Source organism: Scylla paramamosain, chromosome 44 (genome assembly GCF_035594125.1).
Source record: "Scylla paramamosain isolate STU-SP2022 chromosome 44, ASM3559412v1, whole genome shotgun sequence".
Lineage (NCBI taxonomy): Eukaryota > Metazoa > Arthropoda > Malacostraca > Decapoda > Portunidae > Scylla > Scylla paramamosain.
In genome coordinates this window covers 5,124,046-5,138,645 of record NC_087194.1, presented here as the reverse complement: position 1 = coordinate 5,138,645, position 14,600 = coordinate 5,124,046, and the positions used below count along the sequence as shown (strand labels likewise).

Here is a 14,600-nt window from a genome sequence, read left to right as displayed (position 1 = left end):
TATATATATATATATATATATATATATATATATATATATATATATATATATATATATATATATATATATATATATATATATATATATATATATTTTTTATGTAGGAAGGACACTGGAGAAGGGCAACAAAAATCTAATAAAAAAAAATGCCCACTGAAATGCCAGTCCCATAAAAGGGTCAAAGCAGTGGTCAAAAATTGATGAATAAGTGTCTTGAAACCTCCCTCTTGAAGGAATTCAAGTCATAGGAAGGTGGAAATACAGAAGCAGGCAGGGAGTTCCAGAGTTTACCAGAGAAAGGGATGAATGATTGAGAATACTGGTTAACTCTTGAGTTAGAGAGGTGGACAGAATAGGGGTGAGAGAAAGAAGAAAGTCTTGTGCAGCGAGGCTGCGGAAGGAGAGGAGGCATGCAGTTAGCAAGATCAGAAGAGCAGTTAGCATGAAAATAGCGGTAGAAGACAGCTAGATATGCAACATTGCGGCGGTGAGAGAGAGGCTGAAGACAGTAAGTTAGAGGAGAGGAGTTGATGAGACGAAAAGCTTTTGATTCCACCCTGTCTAGAAGAGCAGTATGAGTGGAATCCACCCAGATATGTGAAGCATACTCCATACATGGATGGATAAGGCCCTTGTACAGAGTTAGCAGCTGGGGGGGTGAGAAAAACTGGCGGAGACGTCTCAGAACACCTAACTTCATAGATGCTGTTTTAGCTAGAGATGAGATGTGAAGTTTCCAGTTCAGATTATAAGTAAAGGACAGACCGAGGATGTTCAGTGCAGAAGTGGACAGTTGAGTGTCATTGAAAAAGAGGGGATAGTTGTCTGGAAGGTTGTGTCGAGTTGATAGATGGAGGAATTGAGTTTTTGAGGCATTGAACAATACCAAGTTTGCTCTGCCCCAATCAGAAATTTTAGAAAGATCAGAAGTCAGGCATTCTGTGGCTTCCCTGCGTGATATGTTTACCTCCTGAAGGGTTGGACGTCTATGAAAAGACGTGGAAAAGTGCAGGGTGGTATCAGCAGCATAGGAGTGGATAGGACAAAAAGTTTGGTTTAGAAGATCATTAATGAATAATAAGAAGAGAGTGGGTGATAGGACAGAACCCTGAGGAACACCACTGTTAATAGATTTAGGAGAAGAACAGTGACCGTCTACCACAGCAGCAATAGAACGGTCAGAAAGGAAACTTGAGATGAAGTTACAGAGAGAAGGATAGAAACCGTAGGAGGGTAGTTTTGAAATCAAAGCTTTGTGCCAGACTCTATCAAAAGCTTTTGATATGTCCAAGGCAACAGCAAAAGTCTCACCAAAGTCTCTAAAAGAGGATGACCAAGACTCGGTAAGGAAAGCCAGAAGATCACCAGTAGAGCGGCCTTGACGGAACCCATACTGGCGATCAGTTAGAAGGTTGTGAAGTGATAGGTGTTTAAGAATCTTCCCGTTGAGGATAGATTAAAAAACTTTAGATAGGCAGGAAATTAAAGCAATAGGACGGTAGTTTGAGGGATTAGAACGGTCACTCTTTTTAGAAACAGGTTGAATGTAGGCAAACTTCCAGCAAGAAGGAAAGGTAGATGTTGACAGACAGAGCTGAAAGAGCTTGACTAGGCAAGATGCAAGCATGGAGGCACAGTTTCGGAGAACAATAGGAGGGACCCCATCAGGTCCGTAAGCCTTCCGAGGGTTTAGGCCAGCGAGGACATGGAAAACATCATTGCGAAGAATTTTAATATGTGGCATGAAGTAGTCAGAGGGTGGAGGAGAGGGAGGAACAAGCCCAGAATCATCCAAGGTAGAGTTTTTAGCAAAGGTTTGAGCAAAGAGTTCAGCTTTAGAAATAGATGTGATAGCAGTGGTGCCATCTGGTTGAAATAGAGGGAAAGAAGAAGAAGCAAAGTTATTGGAGATATTTTTGGCTAGATGCCAGAAATCATGAGGGGAGTTAGATCTTGAAAGGTTTTGAAAGGTTTCTGTTAATGAAGGAGTTTTTGGCTAGTTGGAGAAGAGACTTGGCATAGTTCCAGGCAGAAATATAAGGTGCATGAGATTCTGGTGATGGAAGGCTTAAGTACCTTCTGTGGGCCACTTCTCTATCATGTATAGCACGAGAACAAGCTGTGTTAAACCAAGGTTTAGAAGGTTTAGGACAAGAAAAAGAGTGAGGATTGTATGCCTCCATGCCAGACACTATCACCTCTGTTATGCGCTCAGCACACAAAGACGGGTCTCTGACACGGAAGCAGTAGTCATTCCAAGGAAAATCAGCAAAATACCTCCTCAGGTCCCCCCAACTAGCAGAGGCAAAACACCAGAGGCACCTTCGCTTAGGGAGATCCTGAGGAGGGATTGGAGTGATAGGACAAGATAAAGATATGAGATTGTGATCGGAGGAGCCCAACGGAGAAGAAAGGGTGACAGCATAAGCAGAAGGATTAGAGGTCAGGAAAAGGTCAAGAATGTTGGGCGTATCTCCAAGACAGTCAGGAATACGAGTAGGGTGTTGCACCAATTGCTCTAGGTCATGGAGGATAGCAAAGTTGTAGGCTACTTCACCAGGATGGTCAGTGAAGGGAGAGGAAAGCCAAAGCTGGTGGTGAACATTGAAGTCTCCAAGAATGGAGATCTCTGCAAAAGGGAAGAGGGTCAGAATGTGCTCCACTTTGGAAGTTAAGTAGTCAAAGAATTTGTTATAGTCAGAGGAGTTAGGAGAGAGGTATACAGCACAGATAAATTTAGTATGAGAGTGACTCTGTAGTCGTAGCCAGATGGTGGAAAACTCGGAAGATTCAAGAGCGTGGGCACGAGAGCAGGTTAAGTCATTGCGCACATAAACGCAGCATCTAGCTTTAGATTGAAAATGAGGATAGAGAAAGTAGGAGGGAACAGAAAAGGGGCTACTGTCAGTTGCCTCAGACACCTGAGTTTCAGTGAGGAAAAGATGAAGTTTAGAAGAGGAGAGGTGGTGGTCTACAGATTGAAAATTAGATCTTAGACCACGAATGTTGCAGAAGTTAACGAAGAAAAAGTTGAGGGGGATGTCAAGACACTTAGGGTCGTCGACAGAGAGGCAGTCCGACCTGGGGACATTTATGGTCCCCTCCCCAGATGGGGACTCCGAGGCTGGTGTAGGAGTCGCCATGATGATTTTAAAATTTTTGAGTGAAGGGTGTGTGTGTTATTAGGTGCTTGTAGTTTTGTGTGGAGGAAGAGAGTTGTCTTTAGAGGGCAGGCTGTGACTGCCCCCTTGTGTTGTGAGACACAAAGGGAAACGTTCAGTGAGGTCACAGCTGGGTTTAATGATAAGTTCACAGCACCCCCTGAACAGTGCTTTAGACCTCACTGGGAGTAATTATCGTTTCAGCAGGTGTCTACTGCCTCCTCCAAAAAGTACTTTCATATGCCTATGAAAGTACTTTTTGACTTTATGGAGTTCCAGTAGAGAGCTATGAGGCAGTCTGTCAAGTTTGCACCTCCAGACACTTGTTTTGGTATTGGTTGATGTCAGGGTGTGGCTTATCTGTAGTCTGCTTGGCCTTTGAATCATATCTAGATAAACTGTTCAAAGAATTGGCCTTCAAGAGGCTCCACATTTTTACATTAAATTCTTATCAGCATCTTTCATCATCATCCCTGGTGAGCATGGGACACACTGCCACAACACCAAACTCCTCTGCTTGCAAGATGTTGAAGCAGAGATGTGGACATGAACCAGTTGTCAAAAATAAATTGTAGATATTACAAGGTGTGGCAAATTGGCATATAAAGGCCAATGCTAGCTTAATACAAGTGAAGTGAAATTTACTATTGAGGTTGGAGTTACATTTTGAGTGGCCTGACCTGGCCCAGTCCGACATGACCTGACTGACCATAACACTATTCAAACGCTAATATCTCTGGAACTACGTGACCGATTGTAATGAAATTAACTCCATATGATAGCACAACTCTGTCAGTTAAAAACCTTTAATTTCTTTTATTGTTTGAAGTCAATTGCTAACTTCTAAAAAGTAGAAGGGTGTTGAAAATGGTATTTTGTAAAGTGATCCTCAGTTTTCTGCAATTTTCACCAACTTCCTTTTGTCTCAACAAGACCAGTTACATACAATTAAATGTACAATGAAATTTCCTATCCAATGGTATGTACCACAGTCATTCAGCTCTTGCAAAGATTTTAGCAATAGTGATTTGAATATTAGACAAGTTTTCAGGTCCATTGCAGCCTGACCGTAATGCTATTCAAATGCTAATATTTCATGAAATACGCTGCTGACTGTAATGAAATTTGCACCATATAATAGCACAATTCTATCAGTTTAATATGTAGTTTTCATCTCTTCTATTGGGTGAATTCATTGGGTAACTTGAAAAAAGTATGTGTTCAAAATATAATTTTATAAATAACCTCAGTTTTCTGCAGTTTTCATAAACTTTTGTTTATCTCAAAAAGAAAGGACATATACCACTGAACACAATGAAATTTCCTATCCAGTGGTATATACCACAGTTATTCACAAAGTTTTTAGCTAGAGTGATTTGAATATTAGCCCATTTTGTGATTTGTGGCTTGTTTCCACTTTTCACTATTTTACTAAATTATTTTAGGTTATTGTAGTTTATTTTAGGTTACTGACCACTTCACCCATCAATTGCCTATGGAGGCATTTTATTGGTAGAATATTACCTTTATTTAGGTGGACACAGGAAGCTAAGTACTTATCAGTGCACAGATCTGAGACCAGATGGAGTACTTAGTTGAAGTTTGGGTTGAATGTCCACCTTGGGTAATAGTAAGCTGAATAAGGATGAGCAGTGAATTGTTCTGGACGCTGGTAGGAGTGTGACTAACTCCTTGCATGTCAAGTGGATTGATAGCGGTTTTGTTTCTAGAACGTGAATTGCTTGACTTGGGTCTTACTCGTTAAGGTGGATTCTTATATTTAAAGTGAAATCAATACCCATTACCATTGAAGCCCTGTTGGAACAATAGTTCCAACAAAAGAATAATCTGAGCCAAATGCAAGTACAAGGTTTAAGCTGCATTTGATATCTAGCACATCAGATCTCAGACTGGTGAAGTTTTTCCTATATGTGGAATGATATAATAAGTCATGCTCCACTGGAGCATGACTTATGGCTTACCTGCTACATGCTGCCTCATGCTACCAGTTCCTTTGAAAGGTACCATTTGTTCATCTATGCACAGATCTTGTGTCAGGAATTTCCTTGAATTTTTGTTCTCAGGTGATGCACCGTGAGCCAAACCTTAAGGAGATTATCTTTGTAGATACTAGGATTTGGATCTAAAGTTGAGTTGTCTACCATATGAAATTTAGATTTCTTCCCATTAGCTGCAGTTCACAGCAATCTCCCTTAGAGGGGTTGACTGGGTAGACCAGTGCATCCTGATATTTGGCAGCTTACTTAGTGAAAAGTAAATGCACAGACCCTGCCATTGCTCCAGCTCCTGCAGAGTTATATTTACTGGTTTGTTTGGGTTGTGTTGAACTGGGTACAGATTAGTTTGTGCAACAGTAGTAGGCAGCAGATCATCTGTGAGAAATTCCATGACAAATTCAACTGGATGACACAAATCATTATTAAAAATGAGATCAGGACAAAGGAAATCATATTCTTTAGTTGAATCACTTGGATCTCCCAGCCTCCACATTGGTACCATCCCTTTGGAGGCTGCCCTGGACTCGTTGGTGCTGCTGGGCCTCCTTGGCAGCAGCATGTCTTGTGTCATGGGAGTGTCACCATCCTCACTGTTGTCCAGGAAGTGTTGTGCCTGGTCAGTGCAGTTCCTTTCATCTGAAGACAAACTTCCTTCATCTGCATCTGAACATAAAATGATAACTTCAAGTATGCAATTTAGATAACTGTAAATTGATAAAATGAAACCTGTGTCCAAAGCGTAATTCAAAATTACATTTAAACATAATTGAAAGTTACTGAGCTATATATACTGCATTACATTCTTATAATAATGCTTATGGAAATAAATAAACAAGCTTAGCAAAAGCAGTGACTGGGTCAAAATGAAGGTCATCTTATAAATCATCCTTGTCACCATCGGGATGTGTCCCTCCCAGCACCTTCCTGTTATGCAGGATGAGTGTTTTGAAAGACTCACCTTTCGTAGTCCTGTTACTCTAGTATTGCAGAAGGTAGTTTTAGTGATCTCGAAGTGGTATACATCACCATGTGTTAGGCTGGGCTGTATTATGTTATCTCAGGCTGCATCCACACTTGCAATGGTTGTGAGCAAGTGCGTGGGTGGGCAAGTGAGTTGCTGTGTTGGGTTGGCCACACTGACAGCCAGTGCATGGCTGGGTGGTGGGCGGGTGGTCTCAGCATATTCTTCAGACCCATTCTTTGGTCTGCTGTTGGCACTTGTGGTTACAATATTTCTAAATTTTTAGTACCTAAAATTTCTCCTGTTACTAGGAATTATCAGTAGTTTGTTTCTGTTAAAGAAATGTGTGGTGTGTCAATTAAAGAGGTTTTATGGAAAGGTTTGATGTCACCTGGAAGGTAACCAGTCTCCTATAATTAAAGTGAATCTTTGGTGTTGCCATGGGTTCCCCTTTGGACCATACTGTAGTGAATACCTCCCAAATGGCTGGTGTGAGCCAAACTTCCATAATTAGCCATATAAGATTCATGCTGGACAACATACTGCCTGGGCCAGTCCAGCGACCAAGTCAGCTAACAATGCATCTTGCTGTGAGCTGTGGTTAGACACTGCTGGCCCACACCCACTTGCTGTCAGTGTGGCCACATCTGCTTGATGCAATGCTCACACTTTTCTTGCCATTGATTGCATTTGCCTGCTCACTTGCACCAGCTGCCAGTGTGGCTGTAGCCTTAAGTTAGTTTAGGCTATGTTAAGTTTGTTAGGTTAGATTAGGTTAAGTTAAGTTGTGTTATGCTGTTACTTTGTTATCTTTACAAAGTGACTATAGTCCCACTCAAAAACTAAGGTTTGGGAGGGGGTCAAGCTCAGGATTTCCCTACCCATGGCGTTGCCATGTTTCCTCTATTCTGGTTGGTGAATGAAGGCCTGACACTGTTAGGCTTCATCACACCCTGTCATGATCTGTGTGTGTGTGTGTGTGTGTGTATGAACACCACATGTGGTTACAAATTTTATGAAGTGAGTGAGGTATTGATTGACAGTATGATCCTTGATTGTACTTTTCATTTCTCTCTCTCTCTCTCTCTCTCTCTCTCTCTCTCTCTCTCTCTCTCTCTCTCTCTCTCTCTCTCTCTCTCTCTCTCTCTCTCTCTCTCTCTCTCTCTCTCTCTCTCTCTCTCTCATTATTTACATGCTGGTCATAGTTTTAAATTGCATTGTACAGTACATATTAAAATTTTTACTTTATTTCCACACCATGGCAAGTGAGCAGTGGAAGCACCTGACTCATCCCAGGTTACACAAGTGACACGTGACTTATGAGCTATAAAGGCTGAGTGTGTATATTTTTATTAAGTAAAAAAGCACATGTTCTACTGATACTCCCTCCAGTTGTATTATAAACATAATTTTTTCACTACTTACCCACCTTAGAACTACGGAGGAAGTCTGTTAAAGGAATGTTATTTTTCAGCAATACTGTAAAATAAGTATGCCATGCTCTTTTCTTTATGCATATTGTTTGTTTTCTTTGATATACTTGAATATTTACTTGAAATTGCGACTTGAAATAGAACGGTCACCCTTTTTAGGAACAGGTTGAATGTAGGCAAACTTCCAGCAAGAAGGAAAGGTAGATGTTGACAGAGCTGAAAGAATTTGATTAGGAGGCACAGTTTCGGAGAACAATAGGAGGGACCCCATCAGGTCCATAAGCCTTCCGATGGCTTAGGCCAGCGAGGGCATAGAAAACATCATTGCGAAGAATTTTAATAGGTGGCATGAAGTAGTCAGAGGGTGGAGGAAAGGGAGGAACAAGCCCAGAATCATCCAAGGTAGAGTTTTTAGCAAAGGTTTGAGCAAAGAGTTCAGCTTTAGAAATAGATGTGATAGCAGTGGTGCCATCTGGTTGAAATAGAGGAGGGAAAGAAGAAGAAGCAAAATTATTGGAGATATTTTTGGCTAGATGCCAGAAGTCACGTGGAGAGTTAGATCTTGAAAGGTTTTGACACTTTCTGTTAATGAAGGAGTTTTTGGCTAGTTGGAGAACAGACTTGGCATGGTTCCAGGCAGAAATATAAAGTGCATGAGATTCTGGTGATGGAAGGCTTAAGTACCCTTTGTGGGCCACCTCTCTATCATGTATAGCACGAGAACAAGCTGTGTTAAACCAAGGTTTAGAAGGTTTAGGACAAGAAAAAGAGTGAGGAGTATACGCCTCCATGCCAGACACTATCACCTCTGTTATGCGCTCAGCACACAAAAACGGGTCTCTGACACGGAAGCAGTAGTCATTCCAAGGAAAATCAGCAGAATACCTCCTCAGGTCCCCCCAAATAGCACAGGCAAAACGCCAGAGGCACCTTCGCTTAGGGGGATCCTGAGGAGGGATTGGAGCAATAGGACAAGATACAGATATGAGATTGTTATCAGAGGAGCCCAATGGAGAAGAAAGGGTGACAGCCTAAGCAGAAGGATTAGAGGTCAGGAAAAGGTCAAGAATGTTGGGCGTATCTCCAAGACGGTCAGGAATACGAGTAGGGTGCTGCACCAATTGCTCTAGGTCATGGAGGATAGCAAAGTTGTAGGGTAGTTTACCAGGATGGTCAGTGTAGGGAGAGAAAAGCCAAAGCTGGTGGTGAACATTGAAGTCTCCAAGAATGGAGATCTCTGCAAAAGGGAAGAGGGTCAGAATGTGCTCCACTTTGGAAGTTAAGTAGTCAAAGAATTTGTTATAGTCAGAGGAGTTAGGCGAGAGGTATTCAGCACAGATAAATTTAGTTAGAGAGTGATTCTGTAGTCATAGCCAGATGGTGGAAAACTCGGAAGATTCAAGAGCGTGGGCACAAGAGCAGGTTAAGTCATTGCGCACATAAACGCAGCATCCAGCTTTGGATGAAAATGATGATAGAGAAAGTAGAAACAGAAAAGGGGCTACTGTCGGTTGCCTCAGACACCTGAGTTTCAGTCAGGAAAAGATGATGAGGTTTAGAAGAGAGGTGGTGTTCTACAGATTGAAAATTAGATCTTAGACCGCAAATGTTGCAGAAGTTAATGAAGAAAAAGTTGAGGGGGGTGTCAAGACACTTAGGGTCATCGATGGAAAGGCAGTCCGACCTGGGGACATTTATGGTCCCCTCCCCGTATGGGGACTCCGAGGCTGGTGTAGGAGTCGCCATGATGATTTTAAAATTTTTGAGTGAAGGGTGTGTGTGTTATTAGGTGCTTGTAGTTTTGTGTGGAGGAAGAGAGTTATCTTTAGAGGGCAGGCTGTGACTGCCCCCTTGTGTTGTGAGACACAAAGGGAAATGTTCAGTGAGGTCACAGCTGGGTTTAATGATGAGTTCACAGCACCCCCTGAACAGTGCTTTAGACCTCACTGGGAGTAATTATTGTTTCAGCATGTGTTTACTGCCTCCTCCTGCAAATGATAAATGGATGCAGTACCTAGAAGGAAATGAAGTGATAATAAAGCAACAATTTGGATTTAGGAAAGGGAGATTGTGTGTTACAAACTTGCTGAGTTTTTATTCTAGAATGGTGGATATAATGCAAGAAAGAGATGGATGGGCTGATTGTGTTTATTTTGACCTGAAGAAGGCCTTTGATAAAGTGCCACACAGGAAATTGTTGAGGAAGTTGAAGCATAATGGTGGGCTAAGGGGGGGCCTGCTGAGATGGATGGAAAATTTCCTGAAACAGAGAATTGAGAACGGTGGTGAAAGATCAAAAATCATCATGGAGGGAACCTGACCCCGGAGAGACACATTAGCAAAATTATAGGAGAAACCTATAACTTGTTGAGAAGAATAAGGCAGGCCTTTGCATATATGGATGAAGAGATGGTCAGGAAGATGATTGTGTCGCTGATTAGACCTAGACTAGAATATGCAGCAGTAGTGTGGTCGCCATACAAGAAAAAGGATATAAGGAAGTTGGAGAGAGTTCAGAGAGCAGCTACGAAGATGGTACCAAGTATCAGGGGCTTGACATATGAAGAGAGACTGGCAAGGATACATCTACCAATGTTGGAAAAGAGGAGAGAAAGGGGAGACTTGATTGCGATATATAAAGCATATGAGGGAGTAGAGGAGGTGGACTGGAGCGACTTAATGGTTTGGGATACACAGGACACTAGAGGACATGGAAAGAGGCTGAAGAGGAGTGCTTGTATATGAGATGTCAAAAAGTATAGTTTCCCATATAGAAGTATTGATGTATGGAACAGTCTGGATGAAGAGATAGTAAATGCAGAAAGTATACATGAATTCAAGGCTAAGTTGGATATAAAAAGATATGGAGATGGGACAGCACGAGCATACCTCTTTTCCCATAAAGCACAACTAGGTAAATGCAACTAGGTAAATACACACACACATAGTACTTGTTGTAAGTATTGGACTCCCTGGTTGGGGGGTCCAATACTTATGGGGAAAAAAGTATGGTCCTCTTGAGAGTGAATCGTTTTAGCCAGAAGTATCAGCCCCTCCTATGATATCATCACATCCCTCATGGGGAAAAAAGTATGGTCCTCTTGAGAGTGAATCGTTTTAGCTAGAAGTATCAGCCCCTCCCATGACATCATCACATCCCTCAACTTAATGCCACTGACTCATAGCCTTCCCTCAGCATGCCTTGGGGTGCCTTGGAGAGCAGTAACCTGCTGCAACTTTTTCCACATCCTGGTGTATTATTGTGCAATAATATATTGTGATAATTCATTCTCTTTGTTAATATGATTAAAAAGAAAGAATATATATATATATATATATATATATATATATATATATATATATATATATATATATATATATATATATATATATATATATATATATATATATATATATATATATATATATATATATATATATATATATATATATATATATATATATATATATATATATATATATATATAATATCACACACACACACGCATACAAGTTATAAAGTGAAAATTGGGAGGAGATTATGAGACAACTGAACAAAAATGCTAGAGAAGAATACAGAAAGACAAGGAATGAATATAGTAAAATAAGAAGAGAAGAAAAACTGAAAGTGACGTAGTAAGAAAATGCAAGGAAGAACCCAAACTCTTCTACAGATACATAAATGGAAAAATGAAACATAAGGATAGCATAAATAAGTCAAAAAGGGAAGGAAGAATTTATGAAACTACTGAGGAGATGAGTGAACTAGTGAATGAGAGTTTTCAGTTTGTATATAGAAAGGAAACCAATTTTGTGGCACTGAAAATGGTTTCATAGAATGAGGGAATACTGGAGATACAAGTAAAGAGACAAGAAATCAAGAAACTGCTGGAAGAGCTGGATGTTAGAAAAGCTATGGGACCAGATCAAGTAAATGGTTGGATATTAAAAGAATACAAATGGAGGAACCTATATGGGATATAATCGACAGCTTGTTGAGAGAAGGAAAAGTACCAAGGGAATGGAAAAGAGTTAACATAGTGCCAATATACAAAGGGGGAAATAAAATGGAACCATTAAATTACAGACCAGTGTCACTAACAAGTACTGTAGGCAAGCTTTGTGAAATAGTAATTAAAGATAAATGTTTGCAATATTTAGAAGATGAAAAGATAATTACAGAAAAGCAATTTGAATTCAGGAAAGGGAGATCCTTTGTCACAAATCTACTGAGCTTCTACATGAGAGTAATAGATGGAGTGCAAGAGAGGGACGGATGGGTTGATGCGGTATACCTGGATCTCAAAAAAGCATTTGATAAAGTTCCCCACAAAAGCCTCATGTGAAAGCTAGAGAATGGAGGAGGACTAAAGGAAACAACATTGAGATGGATGGATGGTTATTTTACAAGGGAGGGAATTGAGAACAGTAATCAGAGACACTAATTCAAGTTGGCGCAGAGTGACAAGTGGAGTACCGAAAGAATCTGTGTTGGCACCTATTATGTTTCAAATATATGTAAATGATACCACAGAGAATCTAAATAGTTATATAAACCTTTTTGCTGATGATACAAAAATAATGAAAATAATAAAGGATGAAAATGACTGTAAGGAGTTACAAAAAGATATTGACAGGATACATGCATGGAGCCCAAGATGGAAACTAGAATTTAATGCCAGAAAATGCCACGTGTTGGAAAGGGTGAAAAGTAAAAAAGAGACCTTTGTGGAAGTACAAAATGGGAGGAGAAATAATAATGAAAAGTAGTGAAGAAAAAGATTTTGGAATAATGATTCAGGACACACCATCATCTGAAAGACACATAAATGGAATATTTGGCTCCACATACAGATTGCTAACAAACATTAATGTGGCGTTTAACTGTTTAGATAAAGAAATGATGAAAATTACAACAAGCATGATATGTCCTAAATTGGAATATGCAGCAGTAGTTTGGGCTCCACATAGAAAAAAAAAAATATAAGGAAACTGGAAAGAATACAGAGGATAGTGACAAAGATGGTACTAGAATTGAAAGACTTAAGGTATCAAGAAATACTTGAAGAGATGGGTTTACCAACACTACAAAAAAAAAAAAAAAAGAAAGAGGAGACCTGATGACAATGTACAAATTAGTAAAAATATAGAAAGAATAGACAGAAATGACTTGGTACCATAGATGGAAGAGGGAGAGAGATGGATGAGAGGCCATGGGAAGAAAATAAAAAAGAGTGGATATTCAAGTAACATCAAGAAATACAGCTTCCTGTATAGAACTGTTGAAATCTGGAATGATTTGAAGAAAGAGATGGTTGCAGCAAACAGTGTACACGTTTAAAGAGAAACTGGATGAATTTGGTTATGGAGACAGGACAAGATGAGCTTTGGATCATGTCCTGTACAACACAATTAGGTAAATACAACTACATAAATACACGTGTGCGCGTGCACACATGCACACACACACACACACACACACACACACACACACACACAGTTACTGAAATAGTTTCATGGTATTTCTCATGACAAAAAATTTATATATTATTGCGATGGCAGGTGACGTTGGTATCACTGTGCCGCCAGGTAGTGAAGATAGATGTTGGCAATGATGCTGGAGCTTTTAGTAGAGTCAGCTTGGAGAGACCGGAAGTGGCATGGAAAGTGATTGGTCAGGAGAGCAGCAGTGTGCTGGCCAGTCACGGAGGGACCAACATTATACAAGGAACTGTGGTAGCTCCCAGCGTCTGTTTCCCACGTATGACACACTGTGACATCAGATAGAAGTGAAGCCAAAAGAAGGAGAGAGAGTGCCCATTTTCTGCCTACCCATCACCTGTGCCAACAGTCTGCAGTGTGCTCCCCCTTGTGTGACACTATGATGCTAGTCACCCTTTGCTGCCACTATGTGACTGCATCCTGGGGCATGGTGTGAGGATTGTGCGCTCTGGCAGACTAAGACAGTGAGTACTTGACACTGAGGTGTGTGTGTGTGATGCCTGTGAGGTCCGGTATGACATGGACCACCGGGAGAGAGAGCTGTGCTATGCTGTTGGGAAGCTGTGACTGTAGTGTGCTGCTGAACCACGCCACTGTAGTGTGCTGCTGAACCATGCCACTGTACTGTGAGGTGGGACATGCTACCCAGCAACGTGGACACTGCTGAGTGAGGCTGGTGGTGCAATCCTTACTTGTACTGGGGCATGTTAGTGTGCCTTGTATCATGTGGTACTCCTCTGTGCAGGAAATAAATACAGGAGTGCTAGTGAGACTGTGTTTTGTTACCCTTCCCTCACTCAGCAGTCTGTTGAGTCCAGACAGGTGGTGCGTGCGTGCGTGTGTGCGTGTGTGTGTGTGTGTGTGTGTGTGTGTGTGTGTGTGTGTGTGTGTGTGTGTGTGTTGCCCCTATTAGCCAAACGGACCCAACAATGATAGCAGTTGTGGATCCCTGTTGTGTGTGCTGACCACCCTGGACTGCTGCAGTGTTAAGTTTGTACCTGAAGGTGCCTGAAGGCTGGAAGGGGCGTGCACAACAATATATCATAAATAATCCTCTGAGGTGTGTTGGCTGATGTGCAGCCGCATCCCACCCTGTCATCGACTGGACGAGAGCATTGACAAGATGTGTAGCCAGAGAAATTTATATAAGTATTATCTATATATGTTTTCAGTGTTTTGTATTTCAATTCTGAACATAAATCTGTGCCTACAAATGTTCATGACGACATAGCTTACCAGGGATCCCCTCCATTGAGGCAAAAATAAGGGTAACCAGGAGGAACAGGAGTCCTGTCCTCCCCATGCAGGATTCACTTCTTCAGTGAATGCCACTGAGTGGTAAGCAGTAAGAGAGTCACAGACTGATGTTCCAGATGTACAGTGATGCACAATGAGTTTGTCCAACTAGACTGCAAATCCTCATGTATTTGTCTCCCTGTTGTGTATAGTAGAAAATGAACCAGTTAATTCATCAGCCTGGGCAATTGATGGTTAAAAAAAATCCTGTTATAGAGCAGAATTAATC

General features: G+C 41.0%; 1 protein-coding gene across 2 annotated transcripts in view; it reads left to right on the top strand.

The window, feature by feature from the left end:
- Nucleotides 1–14,600, top strand: part of LOC135094059 (sepiapterin reductase-like) — a 31,491-nt gene that overhangs the window by 14,315 nt on the left and 2,576 nt on the right. The window lies entirely within an intron of this gene.